This window comes from Vanellus vanellus (genome assembly GCF_965231255.1).
Source record: "Vanellus vanellus genome assembly, chromosome: 8".
NCBI classification, from domain to species: Eukaryota; Metazoa; Chordata; class Aves; order Charadriiformes; family Charadriidae; genus Vanellus; species Vanellus vanellus.
This window is the reverse complement of record NC_138913.1, coordinates 22444291-22467337: the sequence shown is the minus strand read 5'-3', so window position 1 is coordinate 22467337 and position 23047 is coordinate 22444291.

The following is a 23047-nucleotide window of genomic DNA, read 5'->3' as shown; positions in this document are numbered from 1 at the left end:
CTCTAGGAATAATTTAGTCTGTGACTTGTGATTCAATGGTGCTAGTTTATCAAAGAAAACATAACTCAGCCTAAGTTCTCTGACTATTGGCATTCCACACTCTGTTTTCAATGCTGCATTTGAACATGTTTCTTTAAATAAAATTTTGGGGACTCTTTGTATATTTGTGTGTTATGTTTATTCTGAGTTCCTTAGCTGTTTGCCCTAACAAGGTAAGTGTGTATTGTTAAGCTGCTAGTTTCATTAGGAACTTCTGCACTTAATATGTTCTCGTTCCCAGTCTGAGAAGGAGCAGGCAAACGTTTCATGAGTACTGAAATAGAAATTGTGATTGAAAACTTGGGGCCTTTGTGCCACTTTAGAATGTGTAAGTTCTGGAAAGGTTTTCTTTCTAAGAGGCTCGCTCTGTTAGCCATCGTACATGTTTGTGTGCCCAAGAGCAAACAGCAAGAGAGAATCTCAAAGTTGAGCTCGCTTTGGATAAATGATGTGAACTGGACCCTTTGTCCAACATCAGTACCAAATACTCCGAAGAGCTGTTGAGCTATCTGCAAAAGGCAGCTGTAGCTCTTCAGGGTGTTATCTGTTGGAGCTTTGATGCTGTTTGGTGACCGTTTGCAGGAATGATGCTGAAGTGCAGAAAACATTACCGTAGGCGAATCATTGGTGTTTCAAGCATGTTATTTAGGAACTTTGAACCCTTAACAGCTTCTGCAAATGCCAGTCTTGGTGTCTTCAAAAGCCTGTGTTAGGAATAGCATCTAACCTTGCATTTTCTTCTGAAGACAGACGATAAAAGTGTTTTGTTTTGACTTCCTCGTGCAGAAAGATCCCCTTTGTCTGTTGGAGGGGTTTTGAGATGCAGCCATGAATTGGAGGAGATATGAATTTGGATGGATTTCTCATTCATTGGGCTCAAAGAAGCATTGAGATCCCTGATAGTAACGGCTATTGCAGCTGTTTTCCAAACTTGTAGCTTAACTTTTTTGTAGAGCAGCAAAAATGAACTGATTTTATGGACATTATTAGTTGACCAGCAACCGAAGCTTTCTACTTGAAATCTCAAGTGGACCTTGGGGTTAATCCCCCTAGGTAACTCAGTTAAGTTGGGTGCCAGGAAATGTGTATAGTCATACATCAAGAAGAAAGTGAGACAGATGCAGAAAGATCAGATTCTTTCAGTAGCTGCAGTTCCTCAGATTGACGCAGATGTCAAATGTTTGTCCTTTTTGGACATCTAATCTCAATCGACGCTGCTACGTTGAAGGGTGTCCCTAATAATGGTGGTAATGATGAACATGCAGTATTGTTAACCTCTAGCCAGCTAATTTCTGTTTTTTCTTCCTCAGCCTTTGCTTCACTGTTACCTGTAAACTTTTGTTGTGTTTAAGAAGGGTGAAAAAGGGTGTAGGAATACTTCATGCTCTTTCCAGCAGTGCTCATGCCAAGCACTCCCCCTGGTGTCACTCCCTTACTTCATGGTCTCCGAATAAAGGAATGATCCTTAACATAATGTTTTTAAGAAAGTCACTGTGGTGTTGAGTGACTTATAAAGAACAAACACGTATACAGTATATAAATGGAAGAGTACAGGCTGAATGTAACCCTTTTCCATAGAGAAATGTATAAGAAAAGAGGTGTGTGGCCATAAGGGAATGTAACAAGGTGAAAGAAGCAGTGCACTTAATAGTTGTTGACGTCTTGTCTTTGTCAGTTTTTCTTTTGGCATCCACTCTATAACAGTTTGTATTGTCCAGGCCATGTGCGTGCAGTATAGTGAGAAGGCACCTATGTTATTTTGACTGTTTCCAGTCGTTGCTCTTCCTGTGTGCTCCTGTGCTTCCTTTGAAGGACAAACAAGGTTACTTGAAAATTAACAGGTAAGTAGCTTTACCTGTTTCAAAGGGAAATGGAGGTCATTGCATTGTATTCTTATAGTTTGCTTACTTTAAGCATATGTATACTTTGCTGTTAATGAAACTTTTCCAGAACTCTGACAAGAATTAATACCTTTATAATATTGCTGCATCTCTGCTGTCCAGACAGCTTTTGAATATCTTCAAGGGTAGAGACCGCACAACGTCCCTGGGCAACCTGGGGCAGTGCTCAGTCACCCTCATGGTAAAAAAAAAAAAAAAAAAAGTTTCCTTTCTGTTCAGGTGTAACCTCCTGTGTTTCAGTTTGCCCACACAATGTCTTGTCCTGTCACTGGGCACCACTGTGATGCCTCTTCTTTACACCCTCCCTTCATATATTTATATGCATTGATGAGATTCCCCCTGAGCCTTCTCTTCTTCGGGCTAAACAGTTCCAGCTCTCTCAGCCTTCCCTCATGTAAGAGATGCTCCAGTCCCTTAATCACCGTGGCCCTTCAGCAGGGACTCCCCAGTAGCTCCCTCTGCCTTGTACTGGGCATTATTAAGAGCGTGAGAGCTGTTTCAGCTGAAGTGGCCTTCCGCTATGGTCAGGGCAGTGGTAAGAAACCTGGATTGGGGAATTTAAGGAAAATCTGGAGCACATTTTCGAAGGTACAGAAGGGTCAGATTCTTTGTATCATTTAGAAGGCTGAAGGTGCAGATCAGTTACAGCAAAAGGTATCTTTTCCTGTCTTATCATATTTTGGTGCTAATGTCATAAATCATTTTCCTTCTTGCCTGTAGTGCAGTCAGTGTGAACAAGAACTAACCATGTTGCTAGCACCTGTGTAGCTTATCTGTATATCTGAGGGTCAATGGATGGGCATTACCAATTCTAGAAGGTAAAACAAATACAGAAAAATAACTAGCTTATTTTATTTAAATGCATAGTTCACTAAGGTACACTCATCTCTTCTTAGGCACATGCTCAGAGGATCTGCAGCAATGAAAGAATTGATGCATCTCCAGTGCCACTGGAAGAGCTAAAAGAAAGAGCTGCAGGGCTGAGATCCTTCTCACAAACCTCTGGCTTGGCTATGGAGACAAAATGATAAGCAAACTGCATTATCAAACTTGATACCTAATTTATGATCCAACTTGCAATTGCAAGCGGATTTATATTTGGATGAAGGTCATAAATGTAACTACCTGAACAATGGAAAGAGGAATTGGTGGGAATTTATTTGTCCTGGAGTTGATGGAATTGACTCACTCTATAGGGATGCACTGATGAATGAGAAACTAACTGGGAAACAGTGACTTGTGCAGTTGCACAGTTTAATCAAATGACAGAGCAGAAATAAAAGCTTCTTTAAGGAATGCTGTCTGAGATCGTGTTGTTGCCTTGAAATTCATGTAGGAGTGGGATGTTTTGTTTGTGTGCTAAATAAAGTATTTAGAAACTGATGTTTAAACATGTTGAGTACTTGTAGTGTGAGTGAAATGTGTGTAGTGTTTCCTCATAAAATTCAGCTTCTTTTTCAGTGCAGTGCTGATGCGTAATCTCTCTTCTCCCCGCCCTCCCCCCCCCCCCTCCCTCCCCATTTGTTTTGGTTCTGGTAGGTATAATAGCTGTAGTTTTAAATGCTCCTTGAACATTATAAATGCCAAATGGCTTGCTTTGAGCTGTCATATTCTATGCTTGTATTTGGGGGTGGTTGAGAAGGCATCTAAATGTAAAATATTCGGGTGCAAAGTAGTACAGAAAGAAAGTTCTCGCTAAAGTGTTGGGTGAGAGTAAGAGGTTTGAAGAAAGAAAGGAATAGGATGCCCTCTCGTGGCGAATTTCTGTACAAAAATGGGTTTGTGTGAATTAAACTGGAAAAAGAAAAAAAAAAGCCTTTGCCCTGAAATTGCAACACTGTGGAAAAGTAGAGTTAAAACCAGGTAAGATGTATATGGATTTCATCTTGTAGTCTGAAAAAGAGGCCTCCTTCTCCATGGTTTAAGTGAATGGTTATTTGTTTATAGAATATGCTCAAAACCTTGTGGGGTGAAGTAGGAATAATGATGATAACTGTGGTGATTATTTGGAAGCAAGTCTTTCATATTGCTGAACACAGCTGTATTCTCCAGGTCACTACAGTTTTGTTTCCTCCGTACCAAATCCAGTCCTTCTCTCTTCAGGAAGGCAAGTTTTGAAGTTAGTAGAGCCTATAGTATATGGAATTATAAAGCAGAAGATTTATTTCCCTGTCAGTTTGCCGGTTTGGGCTTGGGTAGTTTCCTTTCCTTGCGAGTTGGTTTCTTCCACTTTTCCGCATGAAAGGAGCTATGCCACGTGTGTACTATGTTGTTATTCAAGTAATTGAGATATAACAGGCTCTGAACTTTGCAAATTTCCCTCAAACTGAAAAACAAATACCATTAAGATCTTTGATTCTGAAAGTCCTGTCTTTCTGCTGGCTGGACCTGGGTACGCAGAGCTGCAGCATTCTTGCTTCTGTAGGGCTACTGGATTTGGGAACTCCAAACAACTTTGTAATCAGAACCAGAGTGATATAAAATGGAATTCTGCAGATTTAGATGATGGGAGGGATGACTGTAATGTTGGTGAAACTGTTTCTTCCCTAAAAAAAAAAGTCTGTCCACCCTGAAAGCAGTGAGCAACAGGGAACCAAGCCTAGTTTCTGATGAACTGATATTGACCCACTGGTTGTTAATTTCATTCTCCTTTTTGAACTGGTCATATGCTTAATGTTCTCCTCTGACAGTGCTAGTTATAACAGGTTTTTGACCAATTCAGTGCCTCTTCAATTAAAAAAACACAACCAAACAAACCTTTGTAAGTAACAGGCTATAGTGCTTTTTCTGCTGCATTCATACATGCATAGTTCAGGCATCAGAAGCATAATTAATGGCTGCTGACATGACTAGCTGTCAAGCTGGGCAACAATAATGCCTGGAGTTGTGTTCTTATTCCCATCTCAAGTGCCAGAAAGGTATCTCTTTGCTTAAACCTCTTTCACAGGGGTTTAAATGATGTCCATTACTATGTAATAGAGCCGGTGTAAGATGACATTTGTCAGCAATTACTGTGCTCTCAGCTGTGTTCCCAATCCTTTAGTTGTAAACCCACAGTTAAGTAGGTTTATGGAAAGTTTTGCCCGTTAATTATTAAGTTCTCCTTCAGTCTGCAATGTGGTAATTGGGTTTTCGGTAAGAAAGAAGACTGAAATGCATCAGCTTGCAGAAGAGTGATAAAAATATTTTTGCTTTTAATAGGGGACTGGAACCAGCCAGTCATGCTCTGAAGTGGTGGTTATAAGGAGGAAGGCAGCCAGCTTAAACACAGAGAGATGGGGTCTCATTAACTGTAAGGGCTTGCGGTGCATCTGTGCTACTTCTGACAGTGCTTATTCTGACTGGCAGAGAATGGGAGTTAATTGTCACGGCAGTATCCATGTGTCCTGATATCCATGTGAAAACCACAGGATTTGATTGAATCTTGCCTTTTCAAAGGACTGACTGCTTGCCATCCTTAATTTTTGTGAAGTACTCTGTCAGGATGCAGACCTTAACTTCTGTCTGTTCGGCCAGCAGACTGCTTCGAGGAAAAACTGCTGCAAACCCTGGAAGCATATGGCAGGAAGGAGAACAGCATTTCTCTGTCCTTGATAGCTCCTTGGCAGGGTGGTTGTCCATGCCAGAGGTCTGTCCCTCTGCCCTAGCCACCGGGCTGGTGGTGATTGCCGTGGCTGCTGGGGATCTCGCCCTGTGTCTCGCCAGTTACAATCCAGCTTATTTGATCTCGCAGTTACGATCCAGCTTATTTGCTGCCGCTTGTTTTTCTAGCTATTCTTCTTTTCAGTTCTGCCATTCTCTGATGTTTGCGTGGGCACTTGAAAAATGCTACCTATGGACCTCATAATTGCAGCACGCACTGGCTGCTTCTGTCCTTGAAAACTGCAGTTTCCTTTCATGGAATCATTGTGGTTGGAAAAGACCTTTAAGATCATCAAGTCCGACCATTGACCTAACTCCGACAACGCACCACTAAACCATGTCCCTCAGCACCACATCTACCTGTCTGTTAAATACCTCCAGGGATGGTGATTCCACCACTTCCCTGGGCAGCCCGTTCCAATGCTTGACAACCCTTTCTGTGAAGAAATTTTTCCCAATATCCATCCTAAAGCTCCCCTGGCGCATCTTGAGGCTGCTTCCTTTTGCCCTATCGCCTATTACTGTCAAGAAGAGACTGACACACACACACCCACCCACACACACACACTCCGACCTCCTTTCAGGTCGCTGTAAAGAGCGCTAAGGTCTCCCCACAGCCCCCTGTTCTCCAGGCTGAACCACCCCGGTTCCCTCAGCTGCTCCCCACAGGACTTGTTCTCCATCAGAGACAGCCCCGGCGCTGTCTGGTGCATGATGTTCCCCTGTTCCCCCCGCGGCTGCCTGTGTTGATGTTGTACCCCAACTTCAAATGATTTTTTTTTTTTTTTTTAATTGCTTGAGCATATTTGTGCTGTATCTGTAAAGGTACTAAACCAGCACTGGCACACTTTGACAAAAGCTAATGACTTTCTGTACAAATGTCTATTCCCTATGAATATGGATATAGATTTCACCCAGTGCAGAGGGGCGATGGCGGGAGCGAGGCCGCCTGACTGCGGGGCCCTGGCGGCGTCCGCCCGGCCCGGCCCTGGCTGTCACCGCCTGCCTCGGCCCCGCGGCGGCCGGCTGGAAAGTCCTGAGGCGAACCTGGAGAGGAGGGACGAGGCCTGCGCTTCCGCCTGGCGGTGAGCGGCGGGCGCCGCGTGCGGCGGTGAGGGAGCGCACCCGCGGGGGGACGGCGGTTGCTCGGTGTGGAGGCAGTCACTATGGCAACAAAATGGAGGCCCTCCTGCTGCCGGGGTCTTGGTAAGGACGTATAGAAATAGCATGATGGTCACCCGCAAGGCGAGGCCACGGGGAAGGCGGACAGTTGTTGCTAAAATGTGAGAGCGGGGGGCGGGCTGAGGGCCCCGCCGCGCTCCCGCCGCTGGGGGGGCACGGGGCTTTGAGCGCCACTGCGGAGACTGGCACGGCTCTGCCAGGAAACATAATCGGAAGCAAAGCTAAGGTCAACCAGGGCTTCGCTCTTAGGTATGAAAATGGTGGTAAAATAATGTCTTAATCAAGCACATCACAAAGTTGCTGGTGTTGTGACAGCAAAGCCTGGAATGTGCTTCTGTGAGTGAGGGAGGGACTAAGACACGTGTTCCTTTCAGTCACGTTTGCAGTCTGTGTTTGCTCACTGTGCAAGCAAAGTCTTAGCAACAATAATTTGTGACGAAATTTACAAACTCGGGGTTTATTTGGAGAGAGGATCTCATCTCCCTGACAGCAAATCCCCAGAAGGTATTTCTTCCAAGTAACTTGAATGCCATCCCAATCAACCTTTTGCTTCATCCAAAAAACCTGGATGCAGGTTGAGTTGTTGAGTTGTCCTGTGTTGATGTTGTACCCCAAATGATTTAATGATTTTTTTTTTTTTTTTTAAATTGCCTGAACATATTTGTGCTGTATCTGTAAAGGTGCTAAACCAGCACTGGCACACTTAGACAGAAAGTCATTAGCTTTTGTACAAATGTCTATTCCCTATGAATATGGATATAGATTTCATCCAAATTTGGCCATCATGAAGGTATTTTGGTAGTTGTATGGAAGACTTGGAACCTGTCTGATCATGGAACGGAAACATGAATAGCATGTGCATGAGATGAAACAGCTACAGAATGTCAAATATTGAGAACTGGAAACAGCAGGTACAGGGAATAGTTTGCATGAAAGCTCAAAACTGAAATATGTCATGGAATCATGGAATAGTTTGGGTTGGAAGGGACCTCTAAAGGTCATCTGCTCAAACCCGCTGCAGTGAGCAGCCCACCCGTCAAATCCATGTCTCTCCAATTTGGAGAGAATGGTGTTGTGGGGGACATGCAATTTTCCATCAATGTTCCCTGTAGGAAAAGTAGTTTTTGTAATGGAAACATTTCCCTGCAAGAGGAGATTACAGTTTGTCCTGTTAAATATTGATCTAAATTTTCAAGCTGTTACAGCATTTATCAATTCAGTTCCAATCAAAATGACTGGAAGGTACATAGTTTATCTGCACAGAGCTAGACAAAGGTACTGCTCGTTACCTTCTTGAGATGTTAGGAACAGAAAATGACTTTTGCCAGTAGAGGAGAGTTAGGTGCCTCTTATCAAACATTCTTAGCAGCTGTCTTTACCTACTGAAGACTTTTCCTCATCCTAACAGAATGCCAAAATACTGCTGGTAGGGCAGTTCCATAAATCACCTATTTGTTGGATGTATGGAAGAACGTAAATCTTTGGTACTTTAATCTGATATTGACTAAATCTGGTCTATTGGTAGCATTTTAACACAGAAGTGAGGGCGCTTTTTTTTTTTTTTTTTTTTTTTTTTGTAATCACACCTGGTATTGGTTTGGAGAGGTCTCTGCTTGGTAACTTTTCAACCTGGGTTGATTTCAGCAACATTTGACAGGAATGTGGAAGTCTCCAAGTTCTGCAGATTTTGTGACAATATACGACCAGTCAGAGGAAAGAGATTGTCCAATTGCCCCATCTGTAGGGAAAGTTAAAGCATGTTCTGAAGACACTGAAGTTGATCAGAGAGGAGATAAAAATGCACAGACACCAGACTTCTTAAACCCTGAACCTACTTTTTCCTTCATGATTCTTCATCAACAGACATTCGTCCATAAAGGTAGTGCAACTAAGCATTTCCAGATTCATGCCTGTAGTCTCAGATAGCTGATCTGCTCTGAAAAGTGTCTGTAGGGAGAGCAGGTGGGTAAGTTCCAAATTATTTTTTTGACATAGCAGTCTGTTTTCTTGGTGTCAAGAAAAGAAGCCATTTCAAACGAATCTTGCTGGAAGTGTTAGCATAGTATTTGCATTAAAAAATGATGCATGTCATCCACGTGGTGGACACTAACCGTATAGGCAAATGAGCACGGCCCCTTCAGGGCTATGAAACAAACTTTGAAAAGGCCCAGCTGCAACCCGATTGAAAATCCTGAACTCACTCCAACATGCAGTGTCTGTCGGGAAGCTCTAACTGAGAATAAGATTCAGCTGTGATTTTACTGACCACTGAAATTGTCAGTTGAGTGAAGAAATGTCAATTCAAAATAAGAGTGGCTAGAGGGAAATCTTTTTATTAATTCAAGTTCTACAGACTTTTACAAGAAGTAGTGAAAGGAATTTTGACCCTAGCATTCTGATGGAATTCCAGACTCTGTAATTACATTGTCTCTGAACTCCACCTGCGGTTTTAATATACAAAACTGTTCTGCTTGAAGCTGTAGCCTGCTGTGCAGCTATGGTGCTCTATGTCAAACAGGTGCTAGAGTTCATCTGAGAGGTAAACAATAATATAATGCATATAACTTATACTGTGCTTTGTTGCATTTTTCAAAGGACTTCAGGGTTCCTCAGGATAAAATACACTGCAGAAACAAGATACTATTTGAAGAGAGACATTTTATCAGCCTGGTTGATGAGTTAACTTTTTGGGGATGCTAAATTTTTATGCTTAATTATGTTTTTTGCTAAAACTTAAAACATGAATGTGCTATACGTAAGGTCAGTATATAGATATACCAATCCAGTGTCCTGGAACTTTAGATGACTCTCCTTGTAAAAGTAGATCAGTACAAAGGTCTTGTTGATTGAACAAAGAATCTGTGCTACTCATTTAGGAGCAATTGTTGGGTTGTTTGCTGGTCAGGTGTGTATGCGCTTTGAAAGAATGTGGTCCCATTGCACAATTTTCCTAAACAGAAAAGATTTAATCATCTATTTTGAGAAAAAGCAGTGGAAAAAAAAAAGGTATTGTTCAGTTGGGTGATGCCAAGTGTGTGCCATCTCTCACTAGTATTGTTATAAATGCAGGCATTACCCAGTGTCTGTCATTCTGTGGGTTGTGGCGTAACAGGGCTGGTCTGCATGGTGGATTGCTGACAGGCTGTTTGGCTTTGCCAGAATTTTACAGTTTTTTTTGGAGGATTTTTCTTCAGTGAGTCAGTTTGTAATTTATGGTGCAACAGAGTTATGAGATTTACATTACTTTCTTTTTAAGTAAGTGTTCACTGTTCTGTGCATAGGGATTTACAAATTGAACACTACTCCTAACACAGCAATACACAGGACTTCCAACATCTATAGCCTGAGTTTTGGCTTTATGGTGGATGTGAAACATTACAGACTGCATTAAATTCTCGTGTGTAACTCAAAAAAATTTCTGTTGCCCTAGACTGATAGTGCTTTACTCTGTTGGTTCTTCTCCAGTAGTCCAACTTGCATGATAATAAGAATGATAATTTGAGTTCCCAACTTATCATTGCCTTTTTTAACAGGTATTTGTAATTTTAGTCACAAGACTCCCAGGTGAGATTAGATCCTACTGCCATAATGCCAGTGTGTATACTCTGAGAGATGACCATTTTACCAAAATGAACAGGACAAAGTGCTTTAACAGTGAATGAAAAAAAAAAAAAAAAAAAAGTCTTGTCCTCTGATCCTCACCAGAACATCAGCTATTTCCCCTAGTGCCAGTTTGATCCTACGGTACAGGAGCACCTTTGAAGTGGTCGCATTTAATTTGCATCTTGACCCTCTGATTCTCGCACCAGCCGTATCATACCGTGAAGCTCTATTCTTACCCTTTGTCGACCAAACCGCTCATTCTTAGGCTAGCACTTACACAAGGAAATAATGAGAACTTAATTTTTTTTAATAAACCCCCGACTGTAATTGAATGTAAAACTATTTGAAGTGACTGGAAGGCAACTGCTAAATTTAATCAGGACTTTAATGTATGTTATATATTAATGTAAATCTTACTTCTTCCTTAAAGTAATTCAGTATTCTGTTAATGCTTATGTAAGAAACCACTGTGTTGGTGCGTGGAGGAGGAGAGTAAATGATTTGAGTAGGACTACTGACACTGTAAGACGCTACTCAGTGTGAAATGACAGCTTCAGCCTGTAGGTGACAATTTAGTGTTCTACTAACTCGAGGGAGGGAATATTTTCCAGCTTGCCTTGGGCACTGAGAACCACTCTGCTTAATGCATCTTGGAATTTTTCTCTGCAGACTTTCTAAGGGCTGCAAGGGCTTCCTAGGGGCTGCGGTGCCTTACCCTTGCTATTCATTCCTGCCTCGAGGTAAGGAGTGACTGAACGTTCCTTAAGCCATGAGGAATAATTCCCCTTTGATCAGAAGTAGCCTGAGCAGTGTGCTACTGCTCTCTTCCTCTGCTGACTGTTTCTGAATTGGGCCGCAAGCCGAGAGGTACCTGGAGCCTGATCATTTGTATTTTATTAAAAACTTGTCATAACACAGAAGGCTGTGGTTAGAAGCTCTCCAAATGAGAGAAATATGTTACCAATATCAAATGAAATTCAAAATTCACATCAGTGACCACAATGAACTGTGACTTCTTGTCTTCTTCCTACTGTTCTTTTTTGCATCTAAATAAGGTACAAATCAGCAGCATCCAGGTCAGAAACTCCACCGAGAGAAATGTCCCACTTTTTGCATATAGCATAGCAGCCAGCCACCTCGGTGTAAAAATGAATACCCTAGGTGTTTGTTCCACAGTATCATACAACATATTGTTGCCAATGGAAATATACCACGTTGGAGGCCAGGCTGCTCACCTGGGCGCCCTGTGCTTGTAGAGTTCTTCCATTTTCAAAGTCTGCAGTCAGTGAGGAACTTGTGTTCTGTCACACTAAGTTCTGGTTACTGGCACCACAAATCCCTGCTCTATTTGCATTCTTTTAAAAGACGATCCATCCACAGGCAGTAGCACATTAATTATTATTTTCAGGCTGCCTCTTGCAGGCATCCCTTTAAGGCTGTGAAGCTTCTTAACTTTTATAAATTTTGCAGATGACACTCTAAGCAAATATGAATGAATCAGTAAGAATTACCATAAACCCATAAAGATGTGAAACCTTGTCATCTTAAAGAAGTGGGAAGAGGAAATGTCTAGGACTCGGACTTCAAGCCAGACAAAATGACCCCGTGTTTCAGTCTGAGCTATGTTAATTTTTAACTTTAGGAGCTAGCCACCTGAAAGGTGATATACTGTCAGGTTCAAAGTGACAGAGCTTGAAATTTAGGGAGTCAGTCAACCAATGGGATCCCTCTTGTGGAATATCTGGATCTGAGTCAATTCATTTCATGACTGATCTCAACTAGAGATTCTTCTCCTCTTCTGTGATTCTAATCTAGCCTAACGCTGTTAATTGTTTAAATGTGAATGAGTGATTTTTTTGAAGACTACTGTATCTGACAGTGTCTTTGCCAGTCCTGGGAAGAATCTTGTGTATATCAAGGAGAAACTTTTCTAGTTATTGTCATTATATTGAGATTTGTTGTGGCTGTTTGGCTTCAGACCCCAGGAATATCACTAATTTCCTATTCTTAAACTGATGGAGCAGAGAAAGTGTGTCTGTTTCTCCAGGAGAGGGTGTCCCATCACTGCGGGCCAGAAAGATCTTACGTTCTCAGGGCTTACACATACTTTGGTGTACTTTTTCCCATGCTATCTCTCAGCCAAAAACAACTTGGAGAAGTGCAAAGACAGTACATCTTCGTAAAAGAATAATGTGTTCGTAAAAGTTGATGGAAAGACTATATGTATGGCTCTTTCACTTAACTTTCAGGAATACCCATACTAATGAGACCTATTACTGAGCATAGAATGTAGCTTGAATGCACAGGGGGCAATTCTACCCAATTGTATCACAATTCTTTTTCCTTTTCTATTTATGTAACAATCTATCCTGTATGGTATTTTTCATTAATTCCGTACTGAAATCTAACACCTGATTTGTGGGCCATATTTGTCCTTGTCTGATTTTGTTTTCAGAAACAAGGTATGTTCTTTATAGCAACCACTATATTATATACACCTACGCTGTGAAGTATCTGTATTTGATTTTAGCTTCCTCTTCAACATGAAAGCAAGATGCCTTTTTTCATTCTTTTCTCTTTAAACAGTGACTCATTATTCAAATGTGTGGCGGCTTTAATGAAAATTTGCATGAGGCTGTAGAAGTCAGTCTGACTGTTATGGAATGAATATGTGCAAAATTTATTTGGGGCTTCAAGTTCTTTGTTATAGTTTTGGTTGTTTATTCCTCTTCCAAAATCCTGGCAGCTGAAGAATGAGAAAAAGAATAAGCAGAGAGAGGATCGATAGCAGGAAAATTAACTTCTAATATAAAATGACAGCTTGACAGTGAACATATTTGGCATGAATTGCAAATGCAGCAAAGACTGGGAACTGTAATCTGATTTATTTTTCTCCCCCCCCCCCCCCACCCGATTCTGTATCATTCTTTTATAGAATGTCTTATATGTACTAACATCGTTTGTGTTGAAAGAGCCTTAATATAATTGATATTGTATTGCAAAAACATTCTCAGGATAGTTAGAAGTATCTTATGCCTCCTCCATGGCATTTGCAATTAATTTTTGCAGTAGTAAATGTTAATTTTGGGAGAATCCGCATAAGTTCTAAATCAAGGAAGTCTTCTGTACTTGATTGAGTCACTTCATAGGAATAGATTATCTCAAAACTTCTGCTCTTTGGTACTCAGATGTCGCGAAAGTAACTTAAGTTGTATTATTAGAACCTGAATCAAAGCACTAGCCCCGACTTGGGTCATGAATTGTAGCTGCAATCAAATCCAGATTCAGATCTTCAACTCTCTTGATTTAAGGGGATAGCTGATGGCAGTGTATGTGTCGGATTAAATTTCTACATTGTGTACTTGGCAATTGTGTTTCAATTGTTTCTCCAAATGTTGTATGTAGTGTTTGGGTTTTTCTCCAGCTAATTCTAGCTCTGTTCGCTAAACCTGATCCTTCCCCTCCCTGTGTCTTGAAATAGCCAACACACCTTGTATCATGTGTGAGCGTGAATGGTTCTCACGCACTTTTCTTTTGTGGGTTATTCCCCTCCCCCCCCCCCCCAGCCTTTGCTGTGTGACAGTCTCAAAGGACCATATACAGAATGATTCTTCTGAGATTCATACAAAACCACCACTAATTCTTTCAGCTATATCCCACAACTAGCATTCATTTGAACCAAATGAACTTGATTGAAAACTAGGGAGATGTTTAGTTTAGAAGCAATAAAAGGATAATTGTCTAACCTAAAATGAGGATTAGAACTAGATGTGGTTTTGTGGCATGAGCCTGTTTTACACCTGAAGCTTAACATTTAATAGAATGCGTGGCTGAGAGACTCACCTTGCTGTGGCATCAAACACATTCCTATGCTTACATGTGTCCAATGGAAAAGATGCTATTTGAGGAAAAGCAATGCTTGCCTGTGTTCACCGAAATTTCCTAAGAGGGCTTAGAACCAGTTTCCTGAGAATGACTTGCGAATCCCGTGTATTACAATGATTCAGACCTTCATTCACAGCTAAAACAGAGCCATCAATTATAATGCTACATCTTAAGACAACTGGTCATTCCCTCTGGCCCCCGCTTGGCTTTGGATACGGATCACAGCTCCTGTACGTGGCCTCATCTTAATTTCTTTGGTTGGTGGAACTGAAAGATCATCAGCCAACTCTTTATGAGAACCATGGTGATGTCTCTTCCAGAGGTTCGTTAGCACACGCACTCAGCGAGGTTCCCCAGCATGCCTATACTCTGTGGAAGTGGCAACCAGATTGCATGTAGGTGTGTAGTATGTGCCTGTCAGCAACATGGATCGGTCTTTAACAATTGTGATTCTTCTCTGTGAAAAACGAGTATGAGATTCCTTTACTGCTTTATGTCACACACACTTTATAGCACTAACAACACTTGCTGCACATAAGGAGTGCGCAGAGGCTCTTCTATTTGCTTAAACAGCCTGAAATGAGACGGTGTTAGTGTGCTTGCTCACGTCCGTGATTATGCTGGTTATTGTGCCAAGTTAGAGACATGAATGTCAAGCCATTTGACAAACCTAGAAAGGATAATAAAAGGATGAATGTTACAGTTTTAACTGTTCCATTTTTAAGACCTCTACAGCCTGGACTGATTTATGGCTGTTCAGCTATTTTTTAAAAAAATAAAAAGCCAACCAAAAACACCCACCCAAACTCAACAAGCAAACAAAAAACCCCCACATATTACATACAAAAGAAATTAAGGAAGCCAGAGGCTATGCATTCAAAGAACTATCTAAAAATAAGAAGTACAGCTATAAAATTTAATATCCCACAGAGCAAAGGAGAAGGTTTTTCTTGTCTGGCTACAGGAGTGTGTGCAGTTCTGCTGAAATGTAGTTTTCATTTTGCCTCATATGGTCTCTATGGCAGTGACTGCTATTTTTACTTTCGACGTGGGCTTTTTAATTTCCTTATTTATGTTTTCATTCTCATCATAAGGGATGTATTGTAACTGTTTGCTGCATTCTGCATGTTGAATTCTAAACTCTGACATGCAACAGCCCCGGGTTGAGCTGTGGCACCTGGAAACTCAGTACAACTGACATGTACTCCCCACGTCTGTAAAGGAGTTGAGTCACAAAAATGCAAATTTCACTACAGAAAAAATGAAAAAAAAAAAAAAGTTCATACAGACCAGCTGGTGTTGTATTATACCCACATGTGACTGTCCTCTGTCGTTGTCTGCATGCTTGGTATTTTTGTATAATTTTGGCTCTGTATTCTCAGCTGGTGTGGCAAGGATTTGATGTTACAGCACAGGTGTCCAGACGTGAAAGATTCATGTCTTCATCTTCAGTCCTGGCAGTACTGGGTCGTTGTACAGTGCTCTCTTTCAGAAATGAAAGAAGTGTGTGACAAAGGTGAAATGTACCTTTTGGTAGCCCCGAAGAACAGTCACTATGAGATGGATTCTGGAAGTCAATTAGAGGAGTAAAGCAATAGAGTGAGAAACTACTTGTTCCCCTCAAACAGCCGGTGTTTTTGCTGATTCCCCTGAAGGAGTTCCCATCTTGGAGAGGAAATTCTAGCTATTCCATTAAGTCTGTACCAGCAGTGTGAGGAAAAACTGCTGAAAGTTTTGCTTCTTTTCAGAAGCATACTTTGTTAAATTGCACCTTGTTTTATTTGTCATGCTGATAGTCATGTAAAGCAGTGGCCTGTGTGAGAAGAAATGTGAAATTTAATATTAATGTTCTTGGACGTAGAGCGTAGAAAGCAATGGATGATTTTGGCTGGCCAAGATGTTCTGGTACTTTTAAGAGGTCTGACTTTCAGAGAGAACAAAAAATGAGTGTTTTAAGAGCCACTGAAAATGAGATGTCAGAAATACAGTGAACAGTATGTGTACTACTTCACGTTTAAATCTAGGATCCCTGTCCAGCAGTTTTAGCCTAATATGTGAAGTAAAACCCATAAATATTTATTTTAAAATGCTGTATTGACAACTTGTAAGAGACCAAGTTCTTTTGATCATCCAGAGAAGATGCAGCTCGCAGAAAATAGTGGTCTCAAATTGTTTGATACACAGAGCCTGAGGTCTGGATAGATTTATGTTGCTGATATGCCTGTTTAACCATGCAGAGAGATAGCAGTGTGATAGTTCGTTAATTGTCTCCTGGAACTGGTTTCAAGCTGTTTTTGTCAATGCCTGATTTCAGCCATTGGTCAGTGAAGATGACAGGAAAAAGGAGGGTTAAAACATCAGCCTCTAATTAAATCTGTTGGACTTCTATTTCTAGCATTGTTTTGTACTTGCCATGTCTCCCAAAGCAAGTACCTGGGTCTATCAGAGAGAGGCATTGTAAGCTGTGTTCTGCAGTAGCCCGATGGTGTTCCAGTGGGAACCAATGGAGCAGTTGTGGACTTCTCTTCAAAAACACTGGCCAAACTCTGTTTCTAGAACACTTCCATATCCATTGGTGTGCATGGAAAAATAAAGTGAGGTGTGCCCCAGAAAAATGCTGTGGAAATGATGTATTTGAAATGCTTAGGTAATGCAGTGGTAAATCCTATATAAAAACTGTATGTGTAACTAGGAAAGAACACAGGGTAATATATAGATTTGCTGCTTTAAGGTATTTCCAAAGGCTAACTACATTTCATGTTCTCCTCATTAGTCAAAACTTCCATGGCCTCCTTTCATCTCCCTTTTTCCATCTGTCACATGCAGCACTAGAAATCTGAGACTGGTTTTCAAACATAATTCTAGGAAAACGTCCCCTCTTTAGCCTCTGATATGAAATATGGCACAAAAGAACATTTTAATGAGACATCAATTATAAAATATTTGCAAAAAATGAAATGCCGTAGACCTTATGGAGTGGGCTTGCAGACATCTGTTACTGTTGTAAAGAGAAGTGACGAGACACCAAGTTGGCAAAAGCTTTGAGGAAAACATGCCAGGACCTTCTCTCATAATCTCCTCTTCGCAAAGGAAAACAAAGGCTTTAAGATAACAACAAACCCACAAGTTCTATTACACATAAACTAGGATACTTAACTTTTTAAATAAACAGAATCCATGTTGTCCACCTCAGTGAGGATGTAAATAAAGGTGTTTGTTTAAACACTCATGTTCCCCTCTCCCAAACACTCATGTTCCCCTCTCCCAAACACTCATGTTCCCCTCTCCCTGCTCCTTCCCACTTCTGCCATGGTGGTGGAAGGTAGATCCTTGCTTCTATGCTTGGTTTAAGTCACTTAAGTTGTTTTCTGGACTGCAAAAAAACCTCTACCAGTCCCCTTTGGTCTCTCAGAAGATTTAGTAGTTATTTCTCCATTTCTTTCAATGTGCATTTGTTTGCTCCCTGCTTGAGTTTAAGCTTTCCAGCTCTATGCGGTGACTCTTTCATTCAGAAGTCCACAAGGATGTGTGTAAGTGGCTGTTGTGCTGCATATGTGGTGACTCTGGGCTGGTAGGATGCTCATGGAGGAGTGATTCCCAGCCTGTGGGCCCTCGTACAGCTTTTGCCTGGCAGTGTGGTAGGGAACAGCAGCACTGGAGGGTAGCTCTAGTTCTTTTGGTCTTTCTTTAGAAACCTGTTCATATCTGTGCTTATGCCCATCACTGTCTTTGCAAGACTTTTATTTCTGTTTATTCCATAGCATAATCAGAACATAACTGAGTATTCCACAGTGAAAGTTAATGGTAACAGATGCAATTTGCAATATTTTTTAGTATTCATATCCCTACCATCCCTTAGCCAGCCTGAACTTTACTTTCTTAAACACTCATGCACATTGAACAGAGCTATTCATTGATACATAGATTTTTGGGTTTGGGTTTAGTTTTTTTTTCCTTCCCGAGTGGTTACAGTTACTTTAAAACCCAGGCGTTTCTGTTGTTCAAATGTTGAACTGCATTAGGCAAATCTAGGCTTCTAAAACATTCAGTCCAGAAAACTACCCCCCCGAAATGTAAATGACACTCTTAAATTCCTTCTCCCCCATCTCTGCAAACTATTGGTAGTCTCCTCTGGAGAAGGCAACGAGATCAAAACCATATGAATGCTCTGCAGAGGGGAAAGGTACTTAACCATTCAGAACTGAATCTAAAGCTTTGTTATGGGCTCATTCAAACTGCTGATTATCAGTGAAAGCTGAGCCTTGTACCAACTTGCTAAAGGTACTTTTAAGCCATTAACACATCATCATAATTCTGTAGTAGTCTGAAAGGCAGAAAATAAACCACAAAAATAGTTTTCCTTGACTGTAACTTGATCTGGTGAATGGCAATATGTTCTGAATGCTGTTTGTGTAGCTCTCGTTATGATTGTGGCCTTAGATAATTAGTTAATTAACAAGGCTATGGCAAAGCCTGTGTCACTGCTTTCATCACAACCTGCAAGTATTTCAGAGGTCAAGAATGAAAGGCAGAGTCAATGAGGTCTTTTTGAACTCGTTTGCCCCTTACTTTCTTCCGTGATCTTTAAATCTGCATTCCATTACCTCCAAAACATTTGCTCAACATGACTGTATCTCAGTCAGTTAAGATGCATGTTCCTGGGTTCAAATAACCTCAGCTGCCCTCTCTTCCTCTCTGTAGCCTCCATTGGGTTCCACTTCAATGCGTTTCAGGCTCTCCAAGATGTGGTAGCTATTTGTGGAAGCAAAAATCATGCTATTTCTTCTTTTGTGATGATGTCTGGCTCCTCGAGTGTTTTCTGTCAGGTCTTTTAGTCTGTCTGTGGTCTTGATTTTCCTCCTTCATTTTTCCTGGTATTGATGGGTTTCTTTTTTCTGTTCTTCATATGAAAGAACCACTTTAATTTCATTCTTCTGTCTCACCAAATTCTGTTCAATTCAGTGAAACTATTGATGTAAGTAAAATAGAAAAAGAAAGACACAACTTCTGTGTGATGTTATGGTCAGTGTTTGGAGTTTGATCTGTGATGTCCATTCATCATACTCTTTTCTTAACCTGATGATGAGTGACTCTGTAGTGTTGACATTACCTCTAGATCTATCTCCTTTTTTCCACGATCACATGATATTTTCCATGTTTTTTAATGAGAAATTTTTATTTTCTGGTAATTTGAGGGATTTTCTTTTCTACATTTGGGAATTGGAACTGAATGGATTCTCAGGCTCTTTCTCTTGTGTTGTTCTTAGTCATCATTCTTAGACTAAGACTGTATTGTGTTTTTCATCTCTCAGTCCTCCTATGCGTTGTTACTCTGGCTGTAGGCATTGCATTCTCTCCCTCCTTGGATTTTCATTTGCCATCAGTCCCATTTGTGCCAAATGATCTGACTGTCCTTTTCTTGCACTCCACCTGGCTTCCCCTTCAAAAGATCTTGCTTCCTCCTTTCTGTTTGAGGGTGGCACACAGAACCGTCTGTGGTTTTTTGCACATTTTCTGTAAATAATCTTGTCCCTAGTTAATTATATTGGTTCAAATGGAATTCAGTGACTATCTCTATGCTGAAGGCTAAGATCAGCCCACTTCAGATCTGATTCCTTAGGTCCAAATTAAATCTTCATCTGGTCTCTTAGATCTTGTGGATGCCTAGTCCATCAACTCAGTTTCAAGAGCTCCTATCTGTGTTTGTATGTAGCAAGAATTTGCCTCACCTTTCCATGCCTTGCCTGACTGCTCACAGAGCAAGACCTGTGCAGATAACTGAAGTTGTCCATGTTCCTTCTGTTTTTTCATTGTTTCCATGGATTCTTATGTTTGTTCCAAGCACTGTTTCTGCCTGTTTGTTCCATTAGTTAGGGTGCTTGTGCGTGAACCTTGAGAGGGATCTCTATGGAGTCAATTGTGTTTGTACTGGATTTTGTACAAATTTTAATGTGTTTTTCTCATGCCTTTTGTGGTCAGCAAGACATATTCCATTGTATTACAGTCTCTGGGACTAAATAACATGAGCTCAGGGAGTGTTTCTTTATGACACTTCTGCTAAGAAAACAACAATCATCCAATTTTCCAGGGTCTTTCATTCTCCTCAAAAGATCAGTTGCTGGATTTTGACTTATCCAACTTCCTTCTTAGCCCTTTAATACTGATGTTATTGGTAGAAAATATGAGTTCTTTTTCATCTTACTTAAACTAATTTTACACCTGTATATTCCCACAAGCATTTCTTTAATTTACTGTGAAGTGAATGAAATCGGAATCAGGACCACTGAATGTATAAAACATACTTGAATTTGCAGGTATGATTAGCTGTGAAATGTTTCATGGTAATTTTGAGTGTGAGATGGTATACAATGACACACTGTTTGATACTCTGGGAGAGCCAGGGTTGCAGAGCCCACAGGAGACAGGCAGTAGAGCTCTGTAAAAATGAGAGAGGTGACGGAACAGCAAGTGAGAAGAAGAGAGAGAGAGAGAACGTGAGGATGGATAGAAGAGTGCAAATGGACTGATGAATGATGAGAGAATGTGCAGCTGAATTAAAGAATGTGTGAGCTGATAGATGGGAGATTGGGCAAGCAAACAGCAGAACCAAGTGCATTTAGGGTATTAATAAATGTTCCAAAGTGCTATAAAGAGGGAAAGAGAGTGAGGCGGTATAAAGATTAAAGGGCTGAAAAGACAAAGGCTTTCACAACTACGCTGGTAAACATTACAGTGAGATGACCCTTTCCAGGAGAACATTTCAGAGCAATTAGAGAAAGGAGAAAGACAGCAACGCCTTATATGAAAAGGCTTGAAGGAAACTTCTAGATGACACCAGTGTGGCAGGAGAAATCTCCTAACAGAGCTTTGAATTGTCCCCTAGAGGAACTGGCTTTTCTTCTGGGATTGTCCAGGGTGATTTTTCAGGACGTATCTTGTCTGTATTCTGTGCACGTTAACTTGAATGGATATGCATGCATATATATAACTCTCACTTTGGGGCCTGAGTTGTGAGCCTAACTATCCTATATAGGTGCAGAATCTCCAGAGCTTGTTATATACTTATGTATTCATGTTCCCTGGAATAACTTTGGAGGCTTAATTGAACAGCTTGGGGGGGGTTAGAACTTAATTCTGGCACTGAAGTCAGTTACCTTAGATTAGACAGTGTAAACTCCCCAGGTCATGAGATGTAGCATCCTCAGAGCGTGGAGCTAGAAGTGATCTCTTCTGTACAGCTTTAGGAGATTACTTAGATTCAGTACAAGGGACTGGGACCACTCTAATGAACAGTGCGAATCAGCGTAGTTCTTTCTCAATTCCTTGTCTACTTCATTCCCTTAGAAAGCCTTAGCTCATGAGACATGCTTGTAAGAACTGTCTATGTCTTCTCTATAGGTTTTGGCTAGGAGAAGACTAAGGCTGTCATTTCATATGCACTCTTAGCTGAAATTTACTAGTGGAAACTAGTCTGGGTTAAAATTAAGTGCTATTTTTGACTGGTCAGTTTTTACTCTACATCTGTTACCCAGTGTATTTTGCCATGGTGCTGTATAAATGCTTTTGGCTGGGATGAGAAATGGGGTGGTGAAGGACAGGAAGAAGCAGCTGTTGAGTAAGACTGCTTTTTGTGAGGTCAGTGCTGCCTTTAAAGTGTGTGTGAATCTATAGCCAAAGACTCTCCTTACTCAGTGATTATTTTTTTTTTTTATTTTTAACTGATAGAATTACAGAATGGTTTAGGTTGGAAGGGACCTTGAAGATCATCAAGTTCCACCCCCCCTGCCATAGGCAGGGACACCTCCCACTACATCAGGTTGCCCAAGGCCACGTCCAGCCTGGCCTTGAACACCTCCACGGATGGAGCTTCAACAACCTCTCTGGGCAACCTGGTCCAGTGCCTGACCACCCTCAAAGTGAAAAACTTCTTCCTAATGTTTAATCTGAATCTGCCCTCTTCTAGTTTAAAGCCATTCCCTCTCGTCCTATCGCTACATGCCCTAGTAAAAAGTCCTTCCCCAGCTCTCCTGTAGGCCCCCTTTAGGTACTGGAAGGCCACAATAAGGTCTCTCTGGAGCCTTCTCTTCTCCAGGCTGAACAGCTCCAATTTTCTCTGCCTCTCCTCATAGGAGAGGTGCTCCAGCCCTTGGATCATCCTCGTGGCTCTCCTCTGGACACGCTTCAGCAGGTCCGTATCCTTCTTATGCTGGGGACTCCAGAGCTGGATGCAGTACTCCAGGTGGGGTCTCACGAGAGTGGAGTAGAGGGGCAGAATCACCTCCTTTGACCTGCTGGCCACGCTTCTTTTGATGCAGCCCAGGATACGGTTGGCCTTCTGGGCTGCGATTGCACACTGCTGGCTCATGTTAAGCTTCTCATCAATCAGCACCCCCAGGTCCTTCTCCTCAGGGCTGCTCTCCAGCCATTCCCCGCCGAGCCTGTCTTTGTGCTTGGGATTGCCCCGACCCAGATGTAGGACCTTGCACTTGAGCTTGTTGAACTGCATGAGGTTGGCTTGGGCCCACCTCTCCAGCCTATCCAGGTCCCTCTGGATGGCATCCCTCCCCTCCAGTGTGTCTACCTCTCCAAACAGCTTGGTATCATCAGCAAACTTGCTGAGGGTGCACTCGACCCCGCTGTCCATGTCGCCGACAAAGATGTTGAACAGTACAGGTCCCAGTACCGACCACTGAGGAATGCCGCTCATCACTGGTCTCCACTGATGTGGTAACAGAGTTCACCACTGGAGGAAGGAGGAGGGTAGACTCTTCCTGGACTGCTGTCATGCAGCATGT